General features: G+C 46.6%; 1 pseudogene; it reads right to left on the bottom strand.

Annotated features, from left to right (window-relative positions):
• Positions 1–3,623: 3,623 nt before the first annotated feature.
• LOC115324865 lies at positions 3,624–24,407 on the bottom strand (annotated as a pseudogene).
• Positions 24,408–26,164: the final 1,757 nt, after the last annotated feature.

The following is a 26,164-nucleotide window of genomic DNA, read 5'->3' as shown; positions in this document are numbered from 1 at the left end:
CTTGCATTGCTGACGTACTACCTTACCACACAAAGGTTCATTGGCTCAGCAATCCCAGCTTCGTACGTGGGATCCACACGAAACGCCATCACGAAGGCAGAGGAATGACACAATTCGCATTTGAGTTGACGATTAAAGCTAAGGAGGAAGAAGTAGAAAATTGTTTCATGACCCCTTTAAATTAAGAATCCAGAGTGAATCAGGCAGTGACGTGCGTATCGAAAGTGAGAACGCTTAAGGGTCAAGGCTTGAGAAAAAGGGACCCAAACACTGCCGAAACACATGCCGGTAGGAACGAAACGCGAACAGAAAGAGTCGAAATGAGGCAATTAATGCATAAATAAAGTGTCAGCGAGCAAAGCAAAGAATGTTGTGGGACGAGAAAGGTGGCGCAACCGAATCCGAGCGGAGGTGAAAAGCTGTTAATTTTTATCTTGAGCCGCCATGCTCGTACTGCCGGTTAACGTGATCGTTCGGTGGCTCTACTCTAACAGGGAGTTCCCCAGCCTAGAGACTTTGCCTGCAGGTCTGACAGTTGTGAGGGATGGAGCGATCCTGCGTAGTGCAGCTGTTGTTGCTCTCAATGACATTACGAGGTATATTGTGCTGTGAAGTTACACTTAACACATAAACACGCAATCTATGAGCCGATATGGAAGACGGATAAGAACACGACATACTTGTGAAAGCGCAGTCTTCCATAATGTTTCATGGATTACGTGTTTATGTGTTAAGTGTAATTTCGTAGCGCAATATTCCTTATAATGTCAAAGCAACTAGCCCAAATCCAAGCATTGTTAGTCTTAATGACAGCATTGCATTGGGCTTGTAATGATTCCAACGGCGTGACATGGCAGAGAGTAGTCCGCGCGTTGGCTTCTTCCATTAAGGAGGACCACAAAAAGATTACCTGGTTGATCCAGCCAGTAGTCATATGCTTGCCTGAAAGATTAAGCCGTGCATGCTTAGTACATGCCGAAAGAAGGCGAAACTGAAAAGTTTGGTGGCCGCCTCGACCGGAAGCTTTCACATTGCGGAAACATTGTTGTTGTCATCGATGAAGTGCTATTATTCAAGGAATGTGCAGGATTGTCGGACAATCGGACAAAAGAGAGAATGTCGAACAAGTGACCGTCTGGTGATATCACTACCGTGTTTTCTCCGCACACCAGACGGAGAAAACGATATGGAGATTCTTTGCGCTTCTCTAGTTCCTCTATGACGCGGTGCGCTTTTCTTGGTCGGCGTACAATGAAAAGAGAGGTCGAGATTGAACGAGGCCGACGAGGCGCGCGACGTCAACATATCTCGTTTCTTCCTCTCTTCGCTTCGCCCCCTCAAGGTGGCGAGGTGGAGAAGCGAGGCCGTTCCCTCTCCTTCTCGACTATTGTCGGAGAAACAAGACGTCAACATATTTGTCAAACGTGCCACCTGTTTTTAGAAAATACTGTTATCCGTTCGAGATATCGCTGTGTGAGTGACGTTTTGGTGTTTGTAGTATCATGTTGCATGCTTTTGCTGCCATGTTTTGTGAAATTTAAATTTCGGTTCAGCATCTCTTTAAGATGATGTAAGTGGCTTACACCGAGCGCCACAAGGACAGGGATGCAAAACTGCCGGAGCTGGCATTAGCAACCCGTACGACCACTGATTGGTCAACGGGTCTCACTCCCGCTCAGCTGAATTTCAGCAAGGAGCTTGCGTTCCCGCTTTTTAACAATCTTCTTTCTACAGAGTCTGGGGGAAAGCTTCGCCCCTACGTGAAGTTCACAAAGCACCTGGGAAAGCGCTTCTCCGACAACCTCGACGTCGCCCGAGTGCGGCGGTTGCAACACTACAACCATGGGCGACGTGACCTGCAATTCGAGGTGGGTGCTTTTGTTCTCCGGCGCACTTACCCACGAAGCGACGCCGCTCGAGCCTGCGCACCCTCCCTTGCAAACAGGTAGGACGGTCCGTTTTCCGTACATGAAAAGTGCTCACCACTCTTTTACGAACTAGTCAACTGCGAGTCGAGTGAAAAAACCGGACCTGTTCATGTCACCGACCTTAAAGAACTTTCTTCAAGGAGAAGACAAAGATTCCTCGCAGGACCGGAACGACGCTAACGGCAGTTCCGTTCCGGAAACCCCCTTGTCTCCACCAAGGCGGCGGTATAACCTGCGACGTCGGTGACACCAAAGAGAGAGGAATTCTTTTTTTTTTTTTGTCTCCTCAGCTTCACCTTTCTCGCATTTTGGTTAATTTCTGCTTCCACGGATCTGCTCCCTTTTGAAAAGAGGGGAAAGAAGATTGCGTGCTCACCTCAGATCCGTTATTTCGAATTTTCTCCGAGGAGTGCGAAAATAATGTCAGGCTCAACCCTTAACTAAGCCCCCATGTCGTCTGCTTCCTTGTTTTTCCACGAAGATGGCTAGAGGACAACACTGTCACCACACCCGCCATATACGAACGACATGGCGGCCGGGCTCGTGGTGGACCGGGCCACCAAAAACGACAGCGCGTCAGGGGCGGCCCAGGGAACCATGGACAGCGGTCACACCCTACAGGACGGAGCAGCAGCTGGCTCGGATCAAGGAGGACCACGTGGAGAGGAGCCACCTGCTGGTGACGGTCCAGAGCAACAAGGTGGCCACCAGCCGAGACCTGAGCCAAAACAAGGAGTTCAAACGACAGCTTGTGGATATGCAGGATGTCTTTGACAAACTGGAGCTGACCGAGCAGCTGCAGAAAGAGCAGCATGTGACCAACGAGCTGGGGAGAGGGCGGATACCGAACGCATCGCGCACGCAACCAACTCGGCGAGAGCGACCTCCAACGGGCCATCACGCTCGTCCAGCGCCGCCGACCGGACCTGCAACGTGAGTCCGCCCAGCAGCGCCGGCCACCCCCTGACGGACAGAACAACAACTCCGTCATCGACATGCCGGACAAAGTTTGAAGGGCGGGGGGGGGGGGGGGGGGGGCGGGGGGGGGGGGGGGGGGGAATGTGGGCACCGTTGCGGCTCCCCAGCGTAGTTACCCGACTGCGGGGCACAGGTGGCGAACTTTCCGGCGTAGCGGCGGAGTCAAGTCGGCCATGCGGACATCGCGTGCGCTGCTTTGATAAGGCGGATCAGAGGCGGTGCACAGGGAGTCGCTGCCCCGACTCTAGCGCCGCCAGAAACAATGTTAGTTTATTGATTGTCTCGTCCTTGTCCAATTAAATGTAATTTCTTGTTCTAGATCCGGCCCTTTGCTGCCGTCTCCTGCCACCTCTTGTTTGCAGTGTCCAGAAGTCTCGGACACTGGTTTCAGTGATGGCCGGGCTGCTCGCACTCGTAGGAGGAGTCCGACGACAGTTGCCAGCTTAGGCCACTCGCACCGATGTGTCCGTCGGACCGCCTCCAGTGATCGGGTAAACCACTATGGGAGGGCCTCCACCAGGCTTGCGACTGGCTGTTGTGGGGAGAGCTTGTTCTGTTGCGGTGAAGGTCAATGCTTCTTGGCTGTGGGATTGCGACCGCACCGCACTGTGCCAGTTTTATTTATTCCAGCACTAGTAGGATCAGACTGACGAAGATAGTTCACTTGGGTGGTGATCTCCGTCGGACCCGAGATTGCGATATAGCGCGGACAACGAGCTCCCACCTATCATGGCGACCCCCGCCCGAGACCCTCACAGGCCCCGCTGTTACCTTCGCGGACCTCTCGATGAAAGTTAGGTGAACATCTGCTTATCCCGCACGGAAGAACGCCATGCATTCCACGCCAACTCTCCTGGTTGATGTTGCGAAGGAAGGTCTCGTTCGGATAGTCTTCTTGCGCGGAAGTCTCGGGGCACCGACATATGCATGCTGGTTCGAGCATGTACTTGGCTGTTAGCGGCGGCACGTAGTCCCGCTCGGCATGAGGAGCTTCCTCGATGAGGCGGGCGCCCTGGGCTAGCTCTTCAAAGGTCTCAGAGGTGCGGTCGATGAGGTAGACGTGGTATCTTGGGTGGCACTGTCCTCTGACCCGAGCTACTCTGTCCCACTCCGGTGACTTCATGTTTGCCCTCTGGAAGAGCTCTTGGATGTCCCAAACTCACCGGACCAGACTGTGATGAGCGCATCCGCATCACAAGATGCAATATAGACGATTCACGCGCCAGCCCGATGTTCGAGAGGCTTCACGTTCAACCTGTTCAACCATGTAACCGTTCCTTTACTTAATTAAACTGATCTGTATGACACCTTACTCGTCACACAGACTTTCGTCCGGGTGCTGCGTCCTTGCCTCCAGCTCTCGGAGAATCGGCGTTGGATAGCCCGCAGGCAGGAACTCTTCTCGAAGCCGTGTCTGGAAGTTCGCTAGGCTGACGAAGGGAGCCTGCGACCCCAACCAGCACCTGGCGCTGGCTTGCAAAGTCAGCGGGACAATGCGGTCCACGATGAGGGCTTCCGAGGCACCGAAGGCAAGGTGGTATCTGTGCAACACGTCCAGGAAGTCTGCCACGAACTAAACGTAATTGTACCCTCTGTAGACTAAAACAGTCAGGTGTGGTCGGGGCTCTTGCGGTGGGGTCTCCTGCTGGCCAGGCTTGAGGGCCAGGCGATGCATCACAGAGTCGCACATCTCCGTGACCTTTTTGAGTAGGGTCACTGGTGCAGCTGCGGCCATTGGGGCTTCCTGCTCCCGTGTGAGCATGCGTGCAAGCACAAAAAAAGAAACGCCCCCCAGAAATCAACACAACCGCGCAAAACGATTGTCGTGGTCACAAAACAAACAGTCACAAACACACCAATACAACAAACGCGGACGTGATAGAAGCCCAGAACGATGGTAGGAAACACGGGGGGTGGAAACGAGCTTGCCGGAAGAAGTACCCAAGCCCCGCGAAATTCCCGGAAGTAGGTAGCATACCACGCCTTTTCACCATTGTGGTTGGTTTGCCTTGCTGCATACCCAACCCGGAGGAATAACACGGAACCCACTGTTTCAACAACAAGAAGCTCATTTAATTGGACACGAACGAGACGATCAATGCACTAACATTGTTACCGGCGGCGCTTGAGCCAAGGCATCGACTCCCTGTGCGCCGCCTCTGATCCACTTTATCAAGGCGGCGCACGCAGTGTCTGCGTGGCCAGCTTGATTCCGCCGTCACGCGGGAAAGTTTGCCACCTGTGCCCCGCAGTCGGGCAACTGCACTCTTAGAAAAAAAGGTATGGATAGTCCTCCCTTAGGGGAGGAACGGTCTTGTAACCTACGTTCCTTTAGAAAGGGAGAAACTTTCGTCCCTTTATGCAGGGGAGCAAAGTTCCTCCGTCACCTGCATCTCAATATGGCGGCCCCAAATCAAGCAAATCGAGCCCAATAAGGCTTGGCGAGGACACTACGTCTCTTGTACGGGACGAGAGCAGCAGCAAATGAAAGCGTAACACGAGCTTTCCGCAAACTGTGTTTATTTCCGAAGCCAGATTCCTCCCACAGGTACAGAAACTTGCGTTTCGAAAGCAGTTACTCAGTCTTCTCGTCGACAGCACTGCGATGTTAAACGGAGACAACCGACACCCAGTTACTCCTTGCACTTTGCGTCTTACCTTTGGTGTTCCTCGAGTCACAATTCCTTCGTCAACCGCACATCACGGAGAAGGGCAAACTCAATCCGCGAAACCAAAAGCCGCTCTCGAAAGAACAAACTCGAAGCCGCTGTTTATCGCGTAGCGTGAAAGAAGGTTAAATCGCTAGCCACCAGATGGCGGAGTCAAGCAGAGTAATTGCAAGTAGCTAGGCTAGGTGGCGCTAGGTACCGCCCAATTCCTGTTGTACAAAAAATAATTTGCTTTTCTCAGCTACTACTGCGCCCGGAGATCCTCTACAGTACACACATTAGGCTTATTACAACATCAGGTGAATATTCATTGAGCACATACACGGCACACACAAATATCAATACAACCTGAACACCACACTAACCCGAACACTACACCTGTGCTCTGCGTTTCCGTCTTTTATACTGGTCGTTTTGAACGTACGGAACTTTTCGGTGACTCCCTAAGCAATAAAAAATATTCCTAGCACGTTGATTTTTTCCCAGCAATGTCATACCTCTGAGAGTATTTTGAATGGCTCAGGCGATAAATCTCTTATTAAAAAGTAAACGCTCGATCATGCCGTAATTATTTGAAAGCCAATAAATCAAGCCGCTCCAATGCAGTTCGAAGCCATGAGTTTGTTTCCCCACACGGCACTTCGTAGCCTGTATTTCTATTGGTTTCTCTATTTGTGCTGTTCGCGCAAAGCTGCAATTGCCCTCTTGACTTAATCTCTGGAGAGCGGATATTCACTCAGCTGGAAGTGATGCTTCACGGACTGAGAAATCGTTTTTCGATCAACTTGAATGCAGTCAAAGCCGCGACTTGCGGCAGGTGTCAAGTGTACGGAGCTACGCCGGCTACGCCGCGGCGAGCCCGAAAACTTCTAGCGCTCATCCCAGCGCGCCACGGAGGGCAGTTTCTCCAGGAACCGTAGCATATTTAAACAGCAAAATAAAGGGTAGCTTTTTTTTTTCGGTTTTACCTGCTATTGTTTTTTAATGCCGAAATTCCAGGCTGTAAATATACGTACTTTCCGTCACGATTTCGTACTGTTCAGTCCTTGCCCCAGAGCGCAATCGCTCTCGGGGACGAGACAATTCCGACAGTCACATTGGCCACTGTACGATAGGAGCTTCTACTGTTCAGACCAGCGTTCCTACATGACTATCCGCACGTTGATCGTTTGCACGTAATCCTTCAAGTGTCATTAAACCTTTTAATGTAAAGCGGAATGTCAATCTGCGACACCCCGCCCCCTCCGATCACAGCCCGTCCAGCGTCATCAATGCCCAACAGTTTACAATCTCATCTTCTTGTTACACCACTGATACGCGAACACACGGTCACATCGGCGATAATTCCAGTGTTCTGTTCACAACCCACAACACTGCTATCACGATGCTGCAGCTATATTGCTGATACGCACAAACACAGAACCACGTTGAACGCCGGTTGCACTCGGCATCGGAAAACAGGACCGAGCTCAGGGGGGACGGCACCCAGGCAGCCGGCAGCAAAACCTGCCTGTCTTGGACGCAGTTCCTGTGGTTTCCATAACGTCGAAAACGTCGACACAGTTACGCGTGGTTTCGCTACTGTAGTGACTGTAGTGCTGTAGTTCCGTGTTCCGTGCCGCGCGAGTCCCGCAATCCGGAGACGGCTATCCCCCAGTGTACGTGGCACTGCTGGCACTGCTCCGGAACTTCGCTGTTTCTAGCGGCTTCATTTGCTGGTGTGATAAAATTAGTGATAAAAACGTCAACGCAACCGAAATGTTCTGCACGTTTAGACTAGAAGACGGAATTACAGATGGCCTTCGCTGCCGCTGAAGCTCAATCAACTCAACAGCTATTTATTAAACAACGTGCGCGACCTGCTCGAAAAACGAAACCGAAAGACGATGAGTCGGGAGGGCGAAAGCTTTCTCCCGTCTGCCTGGAGAAGGAGAAAAACGTTTCGTTCTTCCCCTTTTCTCGTGTCCGCTTGGGGGCGCGTCGGTTGAAGGGAGGAAGACGCGCCGTTGCTACTTTTTTCCTCCATTTTTTCTTAGAGTGTGGGCTGGGGAGCCGCCAGGGAGCCCACAGGTTTCTGGAATATACAGAAAAGAATGATGGAATGGTGGAGACCAGAACATTTTCTGGTGCAAAACTATTTACTATCTACAACCAGACGGATTGAAGCAACTTCGGCAGAACTTTTCATCCCGGTGATCTCAACTCAGAACTGAAACACTCCCGAGTAAGAGATCATTTATGGTGAATTTTGCTCGCAGATCTCGAGCGCTCCAAAAGCGCTCCATTTGAAGCTCGCATATTCCACTCGCAGGTCTCGCTCAAGTGGGTGGTCTGCCGCTCATAGATCTCTGGCAGCGGTCGCTCCATGGAGCGCCTTCAACCCCGCCGAACGTGCTCCGCGGGATTTCAGAGATCTTTGCGGAAGTTGACAGAGCGCGCTACGTCATTTCTTTTTAACTTGGCTGTGGCGCATGCACGACGAGATTGGTGGGGGGTGACAGGACGAGCCGACCGGCCGCGCCGTCGACGAGTCGGTCGAGCTGGATCTGCTCGGATGCCTCGGTCGTTTTAAGCGGGATTGTGACGGCTCGAACGCTTCTACCTTGCGTAGATCAGGGATGCAAAGCCAAGACTGAAGCTTGCTAATTCGTAAGCGCTGACAATTGTGATCGTGAGAGCAAGAACGAGAAAAATAACGACATAAAATCCGGAGGCAAACGCAAGGTTAGGCCTGTTCATTCTGCAGCCAATGATTGTTTACCTTTTTACACCGCAAGCCGCTGGCGTTTTCTCGTGCAATAAAGCAAGAACAGATTAGGCGACGACCGCGCAAGTGATGGTTTGTTACCTCTGTGTTTATTAAGTCGTACCAGAAATCTGAATTCCACCAATGGCAATCGCTGCGCGTGCCCCGCCGCGTCGAGGCGGTCGAAGGGTATGTGACGGTGCCGAACGCGGCCGTCTCCCTCGTTATTCGAGACATGGGCCCCGTGGAATGTATGTATAATTTCGCCCGGCCTGTCGGGTGTTATTTCTGCAGCTAAGCAATGACAGTTGTCACTGGTCGTCGGAAAGATCAGCAGTTAGCTGAGGCGTTGGTCGGCTTGTCAAGTTCGAGCAGCGGCCATTTTGAACGGCCGAGGAAGACGCGGTGGGGAGGGGGGGGGGGGGGAAGGAGGGAGTGAGGTCGGGGGGGAGGTCGCTCCAAAAATGCGGGTTCATCTTCGCCTCGTCGATTCGGAGCGGGTCCCACAAACGAAATTTTTCCTCCCTCGCAGATTTTGGAAAGCGCTCCGGATCTACGAGTGGAATTCGCCATTAGTTTTGGTCCCAGTCTGCTCATTTCCATACCTTACGATAACTGAACAGTCGTCATGGTTACACCTAGCCTGAATACGGATGGTTTGGCACCCGAGTCACTTAGTACACAACGGATAAATATCAGAAGTTCAAAACCTGCTGCAAGGGCGTTGAGATGACAACACCGTCCAGTGCTAAGTTGTGGTGCATTAAGGTACATAGACCCCAATTCTTATTCTATCCGTGCCGATTGTTCAGATATTTTCAACAGCTGCATGTCCTTTAGTAGCAGACGTCCTTTATAATAAAGCTTCATGATCTGAATGTGATAAAATAATATCAAAGTATTTAGCTCAGACAGGCCCACGTCACAGCTACAGCAGGTGTGAAGTGGATTTGGGTGTTTTCTGTGCAAATGAAATCGCAAATACCCCTTTGGAATGCAGCCTCCGATGGCCTTGACACGTAAACACGCTTCTTTTACATCTACGACGAAAGGCGGTTATCCCAGTGCGACGGCGGTTTTATTAAGTCTACGGTGTAGATTTGTGAGAAATATGACCAACCGCTATCGCATAAGGAATTTTAAACCAGTCATACATGAACAAAATATTATATTTTTTTTCTCGTGCAGAAGACAAGCAGCCGTCGGCACAGGCTCGAAAACTCTCTTTGAATTTCAGGTGATTTCTTGAACATTCAAGATGTCGAGGCTCTCTTCAGCGCGTCGGGAACACGCTGGTAGCCTCCATGGCAGGGTACAAGCAAAAAGCAAGAGTTACCCGACCGTAGTTATCGACGTTATCGAACATAGCTACGGCCGGTGTTAGCTTCGCCCAACGCAAAACTTACAATGGGGAATGTTCCGATCGGCCGATCGGTCCACACCACAGGCAATCAAACTAAGCGACTGGCGTTACTAAAATGGTTCCACATTGCTATAAATAGAGCTGCCAGAGGCAACGACGTAATTGCGCGCATAAAAAAGAACGTAGTGTCTAGAGTACCATCCGACGGCACTCTTGCAGAGCGTTCAAGTGCCGTCCGACGGTACTCCACTGGCGCGTTCAAGTGTCGTGCGAAAGTCTCGTATAAAACGAGTTCTCAAAACGAGTTTTTCGAAGCAGAGCGTAGCGTTGTGGTAAGATGTCTGTCTCATAAGCACGCGATCGCGGGTTCGATCGGCAGTGCGGGCTTACCTTTTTGTTTTCGTTTTCTGGAACAGCTTTTTTCTTTTTTCTTTTTTGTTTTTTTGCCGACGCATTTGGCTTTATTTAGATTAATTTTTTTTTACGATTAACACAGAAAACAGATGATTGTTGTCGCCGAAATTTCGCTGAGCGAAATGGTATGGGACTTCGTTTCCGGAGGTACAGTGCGGCTTCGTTTGCCGGCTGGACGCCGCGAAGCACCGTGTACGACCAGGCCAAATGGATCAATAGTTTTGTAATTAGCAGCCGCGGACTGTCGTTGCGAAGCGGCGTGAACACAGGCGGGGTGTGTGTTAACGAACTCCCCGGTGATACACGCGCCGTCCGACTCTCGGACGACCCTTGTAGGCGCGATTGGACTGCTGTCGGACGGCACTGTAGACACAGCCAAAAAAGAAAGCACTTGCCTTTATTGTGAGCAGTTTTCTCTCAGCGACGTGGGTACCACCAACATATACGCAGACGAAAAACTTGTGAAGCCTCGTTTCATGCAGCAATCCGTGCCTGGCCGGTTTGTATAGAAAGCCTACGCACCTTCGTCACTTATCTGCGACGGCTAGATGTCCTTTTTCCAGTCAGCGGTGAAAGGAAAAACGCCAGAGAAGCAAAGCGACGCAGCTGAGTGACACGACACAACACCGTAAACAAGCCGAACGGCGGTCAGCTCCTGCCCACTGGATTTGGATTTGGATTCGGCGACCGGTCAGCGTTGATTATTTATTATTGCTGCAAAGTTTTGCAGATTAGTTCGAAACCGGGTTCGAAATGCATCTATTTCTTGGCGAGTAAAAAAAGTTGAGCAATTAGCTTTTGCGTCCCGTTATGGCCGCCCCGTCTACGAGCGGAACGCGACGGAGAGAATTTACTCCCTCTCCAATGACCGATAGAGGGCGCACCACGTAAAATCGATGAAAAGGAGAGACTCGCTTGTCACATGGAGGAACTTGGAAATTCCTATTTTTTCCCCACCTTTTTTCTTAGAGTGTGGAAACACTCAGGCGCGTATGGCTCGTGCTTCTAGCTTCAACTTCGCTCGTATACATCAGACGAAATTCTCTATGGTGTATACTTTTCGCTTTAAAATGCGCACTGGCCGCAGGAGCGAATTTGCATTTCAAGCGCGTGAAGGAAGTGAACATTTAGCGCTTTTGCGCTATGCGCGCTCAGCTCTGGCCTTGGACGGTTCCGAGGTCCCAAGCCGTCTTTAGCATAGCACGACCTTGCGGCATTACATGATGCCTCCTCTTTGGATTCGAAGATTGGCGGAGCCGCGGAGGAGGCGGAAAGAAAAGGCGGATGGGAAATTGGAAAGGCATTCCGTTTAAAAAGGAGGGGGGGGGGGGGGGGGGGGGGGAGGGGGTGCAATTGTTTCAGGACTTCGGTTAAACATTTGTGGAAATTACCCTCTAAAACTTCTAAAGAAAAGAACAAAAAATCGATTTCACCTGCGTGCCCTAGTTGTTTTGTAAAAAAAGAGATGAATATTGGCATTTCTGGCCCCCTTTCACTCCCAGTCTCCAGGGCCACACTTGGTCCCCGTCCTAATTACATAATTCGGGGTTGCGTGTAGCTTCCCGTATGCTCTCTCGGAGAACGCTTACTCTCCCTTTCTCTGCTCACATTAGCGGGCGCTATGCTGCAGCTTAGAGCCGAGCGAGGTCACGTAAGCTTGTCTTTGTAGTTCCTTCAGCTGCCACTCGCGGCTGCAGGTGGGGGAAAAAGCTCGACTTTGGCTTTGCGATTATGCGGCGAAATCGCGACAATTTATAATGAAGCAGATGTTTTCTGTATCATCCGGGACACGCTGAACAATATAAAAATGACGAGATGGAAATTCTTTTAATCTTAAGATCGCTGCACCCCCTGCCCTTTTAAAGCCCCGTCAGGTTTTAAAAGTAGCGCACTACTGAGCTAGATTACAGACGCCGTGTTCTTCCCAGTAGTGGCGCGCGGCGCGTGCCTCGAGCATTTCTACAACAATGAATGGCGCCACTTTTCCCAGTATAGGGGGGCTTTAATTCTGCTCGGGCTTGGACGCCAAGTGTCGTCGCACAATGGGACTAAAGCGAATGTCTCGGATTCCTGGCACTCGGAGAACGAAATTCCGCAACCGCTTGCTGGACACATCGCTACAAGAAAGCAAAAAAAGTAGTGAGTCTTAGTATATTTGCCTCTATTACAGACTCAGTATGTAACTAAATGGAGAGTTAGATTAACCAAATGCTTTCACTATTCACGTGGTGTATAAAGCGTGCCCACCAAAACCAAATGTTATTGTGTATTGTTCACCAAAAGAATAAAATGCACAACCCAGAATTCCCTTTTCATTCAAATATACAGCTAGCGGTACGAGCCAGATTTCATACTTTACTGCGGTTTCCCTTAACTGATTAAAGCATTATAAGTTATTTTGAGAAAGCTGATGCCATTGACCGCCATTTCTGCATTGCGATTTTCAAATAATCGCTTAAAAGTTTGATCCAGGGAACGACAAGCTTTGAAACTCTGTCACCTGAATCGGACCACTAGCAGCTCATTTTGGGGGAGGCGGAGATATTGGCAGTGAGGAGTTCATGCCTTCGTGCTCACAAAGAAAAAAAAAAGAAACAAAAACACACACACACACGTATATATATATATATATATTTAAATATATATATATATATATATATATATATATATATATATAACTGAGAAGAAAAAACCCTTAGTGAAAACAGCAACAACGGACGATTTAATCGTCCCTTGTTGCTGTTTTCACTAAGGGTTTTTTCTTCCCAGTTATATACCCACGCCTTCGGCCTCCCGCCACCATGCCCGTTGTATATATATATATATATATATATATATTATATATATATATATATATACAGGGTGTCACAAAAGAAAATTTACACGGTCTTTTTTACCGCAAAAATAAACTGGGCATCGCCGAACGCTTATTCTTCGCCCAAAGGTAGAGCTAGAGGTCACAACCAGATGCCAAAGTTTCAGCCCAATCCGACAACTTAATCAAAAGTTATAAGTGATTTTCTGAAAATTTCAATGGGAAAATGGAGCCCATTTTCGCCCGTTTTCGGTTTCTGGTGCCATAGAGCCCCATGTGTTGGAAAATTCAGTCGGCCGCCATTTTCCCATTGAAATTTTCAGAAAATCACTTATAACTTTTGATTAAGTTATCGGATTGGGCTGAAACTCTGGGATCTGGTTGTGACCTCTATCTCTACCTTTGGGCGGAGAATGAGCGTTCGGCGATGCCTAGTTTATTTTTGCGGTAAAAAAGACCGTGTAAATTTTCTTTTGTGACACCCTGTATATATATATATATATATATATAGAGAGAGAGAGAGAGAGAGGGAGAGATATATAGAGAGAGAGGGAAACAGAGGGAGAGAAAGAGAAAGAGAGAGAGGGTGTTTCACAAAAGGTGGACCAATTCGATATTGCAAAAGCTACGCATCGCACCAAAAATAGGTTTGTGTCGTTTTAATCCCAGGCCAGGGGCCTATTTAGCAAAATTATTAAAGTTCGGGGTAATTAACTTTTTAATTATTTTCGCGTAAACATTTTTTTAAACATTAAGTTTAATGGCATGGTTTCAATTATAGTCTTGGTGATCATCATCGATAAACTCTAAATCTACAAATTGTAGAACGATAGAAGGCACGCGCGGTATTTTACGATTTCCCGGAAAACGGCGCAACTTTGACGGGATCTTAAGTTTCGTTTTGCAATCGTAGCGCTTCTCGGCACCGACGGCACCGCACCCTGTGAAGAAATAGTGCAGCCAGCCTCTGCTGCGTTCCGCGAGGACAGTGCAACAGAGGTTGGTTGCACTATTTCTCCACGGGATGCGGTGCCGTAAGTGCCGAGAAGCGCTGCGATTGCGAACCGAAACTTAAAAACCCGTCGAAATTGTGCGGTTTTTCAGAAAGTCGTAAAATAACGCGCGTGCCTTCTATCGTTCGGCTATTTGTTGATATAGTGTTTTTCGATGATTTTCAATATTATTCTAATTGAAACCATACGCTTCAACTCAATATTTAAAAAAAAAATTAATTCGGCAAAAATAATTAACAACTTAATTATCCCGAACTTTAGTCATTTTCCTAAACAGGCCCCTGGCCTACGACCAAAACGACACAAGCCTTTTTTGTTGCGATGCTTAGTTTTTTTCAATATTGAATTTGTCCACCTTTCGTGAAACACACTATATATACAGGGTGCATTTTTTAGCTGCACCAAATTTTCAAAAAAAGGGAACGTGAGGTAGAGTAATTTAAGTCCTGAGGAAGTGTTAATGGCCATGGCGGCCACTAGAAAAAAGGTGAAATATGATAATAAGTTAGCTAATTAACTAAAATGTTTTAACTAACTTTTTAATGTTTGACTTGAAAGTACATAATGTATATAGAGAATTGAAGCTCGTCACCAATATAATCTAGCCTTGCCATCAAAGTTTGGTTAAAAAAATTGTAGTAGGTGTCACGGGGTCAAGAAACGTCACTTTGGTACACGGCGTCAAACCGAAACTAAACGAGAAAGAGCGCCGGTAAAGTAATCGTTCCGCCCTTCTGGCCCCCGTCGATAGTCGTTATCGCAGCCAGCTTCGCCTAAGCAAGTGGAGCCGACCGCGATAATAACAAATCGCATGGCCGAAAGGGCGGAGCGAAAACATTACAGGCGCTCTTCCTCGCTTAGTTTCGGTTTGACGCCGTGTACCAAAGTGACGTTTCTTGACCCCGTGACACCTACTACAAAATTTTTAATCAAACTTTGTTGGCAGGGCTAGACCATATTGTGGTCGAGCTTCAATTCTCAAATTACATTATGTACTCTCCGGTCAAAAATTAAAAAGTTAGTTAAAACATTTTAGTTCCTTAGCTAACTAATTACCTAATTTCACCTTTTTCCAGTGGCCGCCATGAGATTAACATTTCCCTAGGGCCTAAATTATGCTACCTCACGTTCCCTTTTTTTGAAAATTTGGTGCAGCTAAAAAATATATACACATATATTTATTTATTTCTATAGTGAGAAGCTCTAGTGCCTTTGCCATAATTTATTTTTTTTACATCATGTAGTAAGTTACAAAATGTTCTATATGCTAGACATATTTCCAGTTTTAGATATACCACTGCTGGCATTTATGATTCGATACGCAAATTTGCCCCGGAGAAGTTTGAAAACACAGTGAACACTTAGGATGAAAGCATTTTAAAATTAGTGTTGGGGGCACAATCCTGGCACTTTGATTTATTTTGTCTGGATTATATAATGATAAGTGCCCACTCGACCAGATTGCGTAGAGGACAGAACGTGCTCAACCCACACACTAATGAGGTTTGACATTCAATTCGCGATCGTCATTTTCAAATCTCGCACCACCACCACGGACTTTTGAATGGCTATAAAATAGTTTTTCAATTATCAAAAATACACAAACAGCACTGTTCAACACTCAGTAAAGTTGACATTCGGGCTAGTTCAACGCTTACTTTGCTATTATTTTTGCTCCACTCTTAAAGAATCGAGGTTGGTGGGTGCGTACTTGAAATATAAGCATTAAATTTCATATTTTTGTCATAGATTGGCTGTTTTTTTACCTAATAATATTTGATTGGTAGTGTAGTTTATAATCTCGCACCTAATATTACATATATATATTTTTTTTTTAATTAGACCGATTATATTTTTTTTATTTTATTGCGGAATATATTTTACTTTTTTGCGAATAGTGAAAAGCAAGAGGCAAAGGGCCGTCAAGTGAATTTACATCAGGCTAGCTGCCAAATTGCCTGAATCATTTCCTGGACGGTATTTGCGCCGTGGATTGACGAACTATTTTGTTTTTTTTAATATGGCAACGAGCGCTGTTAAGGACGCCCAGGTTAAAAAGCACCAGTTTTTCACAGTGATCTTCCAGCTCTTTACCTCTAAGCAGTATATTTGATAAAAAAAATACATGAGATAAATTCAAGAAACAATCTCAACACTCTGATTGGCGCGTTTTCGTAGACGTCACATCGCCTGGTTTACAGATGGAGAGCGAGGAGAAGGGCGGAAGCTACGGTAAACGTGCCTTATTTATTCACGCGGTTGCCACGCTCACCCTTATCGGGGGAGAAAATATGGGAGCCGGTTAAAGCCTGCCGCGTGAAGAATTAAAATAACAGAAGGGCCAAAGTCACGGAAAGTTAGCAGTGTACCATACACCAGAGCCTCCCCCAACTAGAGCCCCCAGCTGTTGTTCAGGGCCGGCTTATGTACCCTGTGGGAATGATCCTGCCCGTGTTGTGGGAAGTAGGTTCATAGTTCAGCAGGCGCGGACACGTCCATGTTTGAACGATTCCGAAGGGTGCGACGGTGGCAGGTCGCCCGAGAAGGGCGAGTCAGCAGCGTCCACAATGGCATTTGATCTAGTCTCGCTTTCGCAACGTGCCCCGACATGGCGACGCCCGACGACTTCCCTGAGCTAGGCATAGAAATGAATGCCGGTACCAGGTGGTTTCCACAAGCATTAGAAAACCGTTATTTTTGTGAGTTTCGCACTATCCATATTTGTTTGCAGCGTGTTCATACGCCGATGTATGCTATAAATTTCAGGTCGCCCTAATTTTTGTTTAGTTCAGCGTTTTCAATTTAGCGAGCTGTTAAAACACTCAGTAAAAACATACACACCTGAAACGCCTTGATGTGGCCAAGAAACATATGTTTGTGTCCAGGAAACTGTTCAGATAAAAATAACACATACCGAGAAGGATTAGTTTCGAAAAAACTTATTCCGGCTGTACAGTCATGTCTCATTAATATGGGCCCTCTTAATATGGATACCCCGCTATTTGGACAACCTTTCCAGGGATAAAACTGGGGAAATACATGCATTTTTGTCTCGTTAATATGGACAACTCACGTTATAGACGATTTCTTGGGGGAACGGAGGTGTCCATATTAACGAGACATCACTGTATATTACTTCCCTCCCCCCAAAAGATTTAAGATATTTCTAGTTTGTAAATAGATGTAATGTTGCTTTTAACGCAAGACAAATAAAAAGAGAGAGACAAATTTGTACTCACGCAGAGTCGCATGACAATGTTATGTATCTTGTTCGTATTAATTTTTTTTTGAGGGGAGTGGGTTGTTGGTACCGAACCTTTACAAACTGATTGTTGTTGTCTGGCAGAATCCAAGCTGCTAACGCAAACATTTTAGGAAATAGCGTTGTGGGAATGCTATGTCAGTCCAATATATTCAACATAATCCCTGCCAACTTGAAGAGCGCAGAGTGCGAACAATTGTTATCATGCTACATGCCTCATCATTCGTTCTTCAGTGTTTCTATCACCGAATGCCGCAATATGATTGGTTGCGGGGCGATAATATGATGAACAGGACTTACCACGCATTGCGCTTTTTAAGAAGTCAGTGACCGTGGGGTGTTTTCACGTGAGATCACACAATGACTTTCCGTGTCATAATTTTTATACTCTTGTAATAAATATGTGTGAAAGCCATGTTCTTGGGAGGAGCATTCAGCTATATGTGAACTCCGTAGCTAAAGTTTACCCAAAGATATAACATTAAGAAACTCGCGTCGTCGACTTTGTGGATATTGCATTAGGGTATTTTGCACAGACCCCTATGTCACACCAAAGAAGGTTCGGAGTTAAACAAAAATCATTGATTTTAAGGATAGTTTAAACACGCACACAGATTATTCAAAATAGCAATTATATGTTTCTCTGCAGACAAATTACGAAAAACGTCCAATAAACACCTTTCAGAGACATTTTCAAAAGTGTTTTACCAACCGAAACTTTTATACAAAACGTCTCAAAATATATCAAAATGTGCGTCCAGAACCGTAGCCCACGAATATATATATATATATATTTATATATATATATATATATATATATATATATATATATATATATATATATATATATATATATGTATATATATATATATATATATATATATATATATATATATGTATATACATATATATATAAATAAACTATTCACTTAGCCACCATTGTAGTCCTGTTATTAATTCATGCGCCCGTTATTTTGGCAAAGATCAATAAAATTACAGGTTATAATTTAAAAATATCTATATTTGAATTATTCTAAACTCTCCTTACCTCCTTGCAGTAACTTTAACTAAATTCTTGGGGCAAAATATTGTGTAGCAAATGAACTCGGATTGAAAAAAAAAACACAATAAACCTTTAGTCTAATTGAGCTTCCTTGTCTTCATTATAGGGTTTTGCCCGAAGGCGTCGACTCCAAAGAGAAACTATCTGGAACCGAGAAAGTGCATACAACGGTGTTGCTCTATTGCAGAACGCTGAAAGTCGTCATAACTTAAAACCATGGGAAGAGAAAGAATTTTAAAAAAAACGGACAATAAAGCACAAGACCCTAAGGACAGCTCAGTTTATTCGACCAAGCCAAAAGAAACAAGATCAAGAGAACAGAAGACGACGTCGCGAAGATTTCACCAGACGGGACTTGACAGGCTGAATCCCTGCAACTCTAAACACACTTCCGTCAACGGGCATGCGCAGCCAAGCTTACGCAAATATCATATCAGTTAAGGATACGAGCTCCTACCAACTTCCTAATCTCAGGCTGTTCGATTATGATATTTCCAATCCAGCTCGTTTGCCTTTGTTCACTTCTCAGAAATGCATGCTGTCCTAAGCTTTGCTTTATCGTCCTGTTTCCTTGTGTTTCCTCTTAAGCCCCCAAACGCAGGCTGACTAAACATTTGGAGCCCGGAAAAAGGCATTCAGAATCTCTCACATTATCAGTTCGAGAGAACATGTCAAAAAGGACTTGCCTCGCTTTCTTTACGCAGTCTCACCTACCATGCGTGCCCGCGTGACTTTCAAGGCAATCTTCCTTTTAAATGTTTTGCAACTTCCGGCAGTAGTGGCACCCGCCAAAACCCCATGGAAAAACAGAGGGGGGGGGGGGGAAGGGTAAGCAGGCGACACGAGGAAACAAAAGATGTAACAAAGCTTGGGACAGTAAGACGTTCTTAGAAGAAAATGCACGCAAAAGAGCTGATTACTAAACATCATAATCTAACACCCTGAAATTAGGAAGTTGGTCGGACCTCGCAGTCTCGACGGATATTGTTTCCGGATGCTTGGTGGCGGGTGCTTGTTGTCGGAAGCGTATCTCGGGCTGTAGGGATTTAGCCTGTCAAGCCAATTTCGGTAAAATCTTAGTGACGTCATGTTCTGTTTTCTTGATCTGTTCTTGTTGTGGTGCTGTCGTATAAACTCAGCTGTTCTTGAGATTTTGTGTTATCTTGTCTCTTTTTTTCTTTATTCTTCCTTCTCCCATGGTTTTAAGTTATGGCGAATGGCTACGCTCTTCAATACAGGGTATTCGAAAGTAAATATAAGTAAACATGGACGAACTTCCAGGGGCATAGGCACCTTCCTGTCTCCGTTGGGCATTGTCTATTATCTGCAGAACCAGGATGAGAAGTGCGTATTTTAGAAGCTCACCTCTGAGGATCAGTGACCATACGTCGAAAAGTTGACGTAAACTGGTTCGAAACGCCTTCCTGATCATTTTGGTGAGAACAAACTTTTTTTTTTTTTTTTAAAGAAATGGCCAGTCTTTTGAAGGTAACGCGGCCGCATCTTTACGAGCGGCTTACTGAGACTTCTGGCTGTTACACCCATTACACACCTTGGACAATTTTAACTACTTTGTCAAGGGCAAGGTGTCGACAATGGCCGCATACATGTGTCTCGAGGGGGCGAAGCTACAGCTTTCCTTCGCCACAGTGAGGGCCGTAGAGACGGAATCCCGCGTCTTCTGATGCTGCCTCTTTGGCAGAGGATTCTTGTAAAGTTTGGTCGGCCCAATGCACTTGCATGGCTGTGTAAGCATTCGATTTACCTTGATTTTTATTGTGTCGACGTGCACTTCGTTACTGCCGTCAGGTGGTGGGTTTGGGCGAGTACCATCGTGTATGTGAGGTACTGGTGCGATCATTCACGCACCTGCTTATCGGAACCAAGGAATCTTAAATTCCTTACGATCACCAAGGAAAACGATAAACGTTTATGTAGCGTCACACAACGGCACAATGTCTATTCCGGAAAGTTACGAACGACAGCAAACAGTGGGAAGAAAAAACACAAAATTTAAGGCATGACGCATGCATTTTCAGAAGTTGCGTGTTCCTGTATCCATTTATTAGTAACAGTAAGCCTACTTTCAATTATCTAGTTGTTTCCAGGCTCGCCAAGGCGTGCAGCCACGTTTCGGTGCTACTTATTTTTTTTTTTTTTGAGGCGTCAGTTAGACCGCGTTTTGCTGACGTATCATCCACATATGTTCAATGCGAAGGGAATGCTCGTGCTAGCTCTGGAAAAGTGAGCACTTGCAATGTAGACCAGTAGCATAGCCAGGATTTTATTTTGGGGTGAAGGTGAGAGGAGAGAGGGAGGGTGGGGTTCACCGAGCCGCGCTCACACCCCCCCCCCCCCCCCCTTGACGCCGCAGAATTTTGGTTTCTGTAAAGGCGGAAAAGCAAAGCAAGTATACAGATAATGTACCTGCCCGAGCGTTTAGCGCACCACAGCTCCGGGCACGTACGCAGCTCCAGCAAAAATAAAAGCTTAGAAATGGGGGGGGAAGGGGGCGGGGGGGGGGGGGGGTTGGGGGGGGGGTTTGACACTTGAGATCTTACCCGGCTATGCAACTGATGTAGACACAGGTATATGCATTCTCGATTATTTCAGGCGCAGCCAGCGGCCGTGGTCGACCTTTTATTCTCCCACTCACGCCGTGCTGACTTCCCGACTGACCACGGCACCTCTATTAGTGGCGTTACCAACGCCTCAGCCAAGAGGGGATAAGCTGGCACTCTACCACATGGTAAAGAAAATGCAATTTAAAACATAAAGCTTCTGCGGATATCTTTTGAATTGTTTTAAAGCACAGTAAGGTACTATTTTAAACATATCTAGAAACAAGTACTGCATGCTAAGGGCAGTCACATTTTAAGAATGTAACCTAGCTGCGGTATGCACTTTCAGCATTGTGCACAATAACTATAAATATCATACCCGGCGCGTTTCAGTGACATACCATGTGACACAGCATGGCTACGATTTTCCCCACTCTAAGTTGTGCAGAAGCCTCCATGAATGCTGTCTAGTTTCCCAAGGTATAGGAGTCCGAAGCGCTTTACATTGCTCTTTGTGTCATGCTAAGTGGGCACGAATCGTGGAGGTGGGGCTAATGAGGGATTTCGGGTGCGTGGTACTCTTCAAGTTTTAGATTATCTTCCGATCTCCTACAATCATAAATATTATGAGCCACGGATCACATCCAAGCAGTACTAAATGGTCTAAAAATGTGTTCTTCCATTTGATGTTTTCAAGAATATGTGAGCGTTGAATATACCTTAATAGCCTCATTTTTGTTTTTAAGAATGCTCGCCAGATGGAAAGTTCTTGAAGATGCTGAGACTCGCAGTTCTTCAGCAACGAGGACACAGACACTGTTTCTGAAGATGGGGACTTTCCAGAGCTTCTGCCTTCTCCGCTAACTGATGCTTTCAGATAATAAAATGCGAATCTGTCCAAGGACAATTTAGGATCTTATCTTGATATAGTATATGGTGGCCTGGTCCTTAACCTAGCTGGGGCAGATTTCTCTGTGGCCTGTAGCCGGAAGCAAAACCGCTCCCAGGCGTGGTTTATTCATCGAAGAAGGCGGCTCACTGCCTTCATTTTTCACAATGTAACAAATCAAAAAGACGACACGAGCCCAACTGCGGTGATGGTGGAGGTTAGGGGATAAAAGGTAGCCCATGCTGGAGTGCCTGTTCCAGTTCAGTGGGTGATCCAAAATAAAGACAATGCACGGCGGGTCTTCATTGATCTTTAAGTGTCCAAAAACTAAAACCTCGAGTTGAGTAGTTCTGGGTTAATTGTCAATCCAAAGTGCCCCGAACTTGGAGGAAGCCCCGGCGGCCTTGTGCAATGCACCCATTGTACCAGAAGGGCCCTTGAGATCAAACATCCCTACATGTATAGGGCGATGAATGTAAGGACTGTCAAAGAGGACAGCCTCTATCTTGATGTTGATTTAAATCTAAAAGTAGGCCACACCTACCATGACCAAGTGCAAGCTCAGATGGCACTTGTTGTGCTGGACGTGGCATTGTTTGCTGTGTGGACGCCCAAGACAGTTCCTCCACTAGTCTTGAGAATCCAAAGGGATGGTACATTTTTAAAAAGGCTTGATCTAAAACTAGATGAAATATTTTTGACTCACATTTTGCTCGAGTTGGCAACACGCGTACGAGATCCTGACGCGACTAGGGGTGCTGCTGCCGCACTCTACTGATCTTCCCGCCAGCCCAAAAAGGAACGCATGATTGCATGTAATTAGACTCGTGCACCACAATTTGGTTTTATTTCAAATGTGTGGGCCTCCAGCGCAAGCCCGCAAAAAAGTGTCTCTGCCGCAGCTGCAGATAGATTCAGATCCAGATTGGGAATAATACCGAACGGTTTCCGAAATAACTTTTTGGAAAATTTCATTCTATTGTCTGAACTTATACCGCCTGCCAAATCGAGTTCTTTGTATTTATATTTTCTCTAATTTTTAATGGATCACTTATAATTTTTTGAAACTGTATTTCAATGTGTATTTTGTTATTGCTTTGTATTTCAATTTTCTGTACCTGCTTACAAATGTCTCTTCTTGTGCTTGAGTCCGCTCATGCTAGGATCGCTTACCACTCCATGCGTGCAACTGCAATCTTTCAAGTGAGACAACTGAACCATGTTGAAAAATGTTCAACTTTGATTTGTGAATAAACACTGAAAGAAAGAATGCTTAATGTTTCCCTCTAAAACAGGTTCATAATACCATAAACATAAGAGATGGGTTTCAGTGTTTAATTCAGAACTCTAACGAAGAAACCACACCTGCATCAGGACAACAAGTGACCAGTGAGCAGTATATTGAAACCTAAATATGTAAACGAACAGTAAAAGGCACCAGTATTGACTGCCACGTAATAGGTTAAGTGAAAACTTAAATAAGTAGGTCATTCTTTATTTGTTATGTCATTAAACTCGGAATTCTGGAAGTCTTCTTTTTATTTTCAGCATATTGGACCTCGCATCTTTAGGACTGCTGCACACACTGTCCCAATTATGTCAAATGTTGCCCATCCCTTGTCACCTTTCCTCTTCAGAAGTGACACATGGATGATGCGTTGCAGGACACGATATTCCTTCGACTGTCTTATGCTCCTCTCGACCTGGATTCGAACGCTCGAGATTCTTTGTGACACCTCGACCGCCTTCGTCCTCAGTTGCGTCTTTCCGCGGGTGGACGCTGACTTGATAAGGAAAGCTCCCCGACAGCAAGCAGCTCCTCAATTTAAATCCCCTGTCTTCCGTGATTAGGTCGCCATCTTTAATAACATTGAGCGACCCACATTCCTTTGTCAGTTCTAGGTAACTCACTCTTGCGCCCCTACATTGAGAGATATATAAAATGCCGCCATTTGAGGAAATTCCGATCAAGAATTTAATAGTATTATGGTGTTTGTAAAATGAAAATTTTTCTGATCTTGCTCGGAAGGTGCATGGTTGTTCAATGAAAACTTTTGTACAGTCCGTTATGCACAGCGCATCTTTGAACAAAGGCATTTTGCAAAATATCAGCAGAGGGCGTCGTACGGCTTCTGTCTCGGTCCGAAAAATCCAAGGTCTCAGCTCAGTGTTCTAGATAGTTAACCACTCATAAAAGATCCTTGTCACCGAAACATAGGCAATGCGAAATTGTGTCCCTAGATCTTTGTTCAACAGTCCAAGTCGCAGCTTCATTAGCACCAGCAGCACCTGCCGCCAGTAGGCGACAGTTGCGTAGTACAAAGACTATAATTGCATCATCAGTTTGTGCTCGAGTAAAGCCCAAAAGAGGTTGCTGTTTTGCATTCCACTAAAAAAGCTCCGTCTTTGTTGATTTTGAGGTCTATGGCAGCAACAGATGTTGCAGAGTCTTTCCTCAATGCATTGAACTCCATTCTTAGCCTTTTTTTCTCTTCCATAAGACTTTCAATGTCTGCACCTGTCAAGTCCGTCGAACAAGAGATTCCAGTTTCTTCTTGAGGCATTTCGTTCAAGCAGAATTAATCTGTTTTTCACCCATGTCACTTACAACAGCTGATGTTGAACCTGCAGAGTGATCACGTGAGGGTTCGGCTCGGCGACGGGACACAGCACGCTCGTGGTATTCAACAGTTCGACGGCTGTCATGGGCTGTGTTGATCTTACGGGAAAAGATCTGTGGCGCCCAATATGGGTAATGTGGATCTTTTGATGAATTTCCCAGACGAGAAAGGAAAAAGAGAAATGTTGATCGAAACAAGCTTGTCTCCCTATTGAAAAAACCAGCTTAAGCTGGTCCCAGCTTCAAGCTGGGTTATTGCCCCAGCATGCCCAGCTTGGCATGCTGGTCATGCTGGTTGATCTGGTCCCAGCTTCAAGCTGGGTTATTGCCCCAGCATGCCCAGCTTGGCATGCTGGTCATGATGGTTGATCTGGTCCCAGCTTCAAGCTGGGTTATTGCCCCAGCATGCCCACCTTGGCATGCTGGTCATGCAGGTTGACCTGGACCCAGCTTCAAGCTGGGTCATTTGCCCCAGCATGCCCAGTTTGGCATGCTGGTCATGGTGGTTATACTGGTCATGCTGGTGGACTTCCCAACCAGTTTAAACTGTTTCAATAAATGCACAGGATAAACAAGCCAAGCTCTTCAGAAAAGCCAACTCGGCATCCAATTTATTATTTTCGTACTTGCGGCCGCCTCACATGAACTGTGATGCTACATATCCTCGGCGCTCACACTGTACTAACCGACGCACAGGCAGTGGTTCTCGGTGCAAAGCGAACAATGTTAATAACACCAGATTGCTTATCTTTCAACACAAAAAATACTAGACACACGCCAAAAACAGGCCATAGCTAAAGAAGAAACTACTCGGATGAGAGAAGCGAACCTGGGGTGCCGCCAGTGATGGGGGCGAAGCGGCAACTTGCGTGTTCGGCAGAGGCGAGGAAATCCGTGTGGCTTGTCTGGCATTGGCGATACTCCTCGGCACCACCGTCATTCACGAGCACACACACGTTCTAAGACACGAAGCGACGCTTCAGTCGGGACGTCCGACATCTTCCCGCACTGAACGGACTGCCGCTCACTGTCTCCTCAAAACCCGCTTCGCTTGCATCGTCGTTCAACTAGTCTCCAAACAACGCGCACACAGCCCTCCCTTCGAAAATCTGCCGAAGATAACCAAACGCGTCTAAAATTCTCCGTTCCTACCACTCTCTCTCTCTTCTCACACACAAATGTAGCTTGCAGCGCGCCTGACGCGCCCTGTTGTCTTCCAAAAACGAGAGGACAAAGAACAGGACGTGGCGTCGTTTTATCCTAAACCGACCTTGGCGCGCGCGCTCCCAGCAATGCCATTTCGGCTATCTCTAGCCGACCTTGGCGTGCGCGCTCCCAGCATGACCAGCTTGACCACCACCATTATTTGTTCGACCAGATTCACCAGCTTGTCTCCCAGCATGACCAGCTTGTCTCCCAGCTTGACCACATCGGCTCCATGGAAAACCAGTTTGACCAGTTAGGACCAGACTGGCTCCCAGCTACACCAGATTGAATCTAAAACCAGACTCTAGTTAGATCATGCTGGTTTTTACTTAAACCAGACTGACCAGCTTAAATTCTACCTTGCCCAGCTTAAACCAGCTTGATTGTCAGTTAAACCAGTTTGACTACCACATTGACCAGATTGACCAGCTTAGTTACCAGCTTGGCCAGTTTGATTTTCATGGTGGTTTTTCCAATAGGGCTTGCTCTTTGCGACTCGACATCTTTGACGCCGACATCGTCTGCCAAAATTGTGCCGCTCCGCACCACCCGCCAACATCGACGACTTCGTTAGGTCTGCTAGAATACATAAATGAAACAGTTCAATGATCAAAATGAATGGTGCTAATCAGCTTCT

This window comes from Ixodes scapularis, unplaced genomic scaffold (assembly GCF_016920785.2).
Source record: "Ixodes scapularis isolate PalLabHiFi unplaced genomic scaffold, ASM1692078v2 ptg000910l_1__unscaffolded, whole genome shotgun sequence".
NCBI lineage: Eukaryota > Metazoa > Arthropoda > Arachnida > Ixodida > Ixodidae > Ixodes > Ixodes scapularis.
This window is presented reverse-complemented; position numbering and strand designations above follow the sequence as displayed.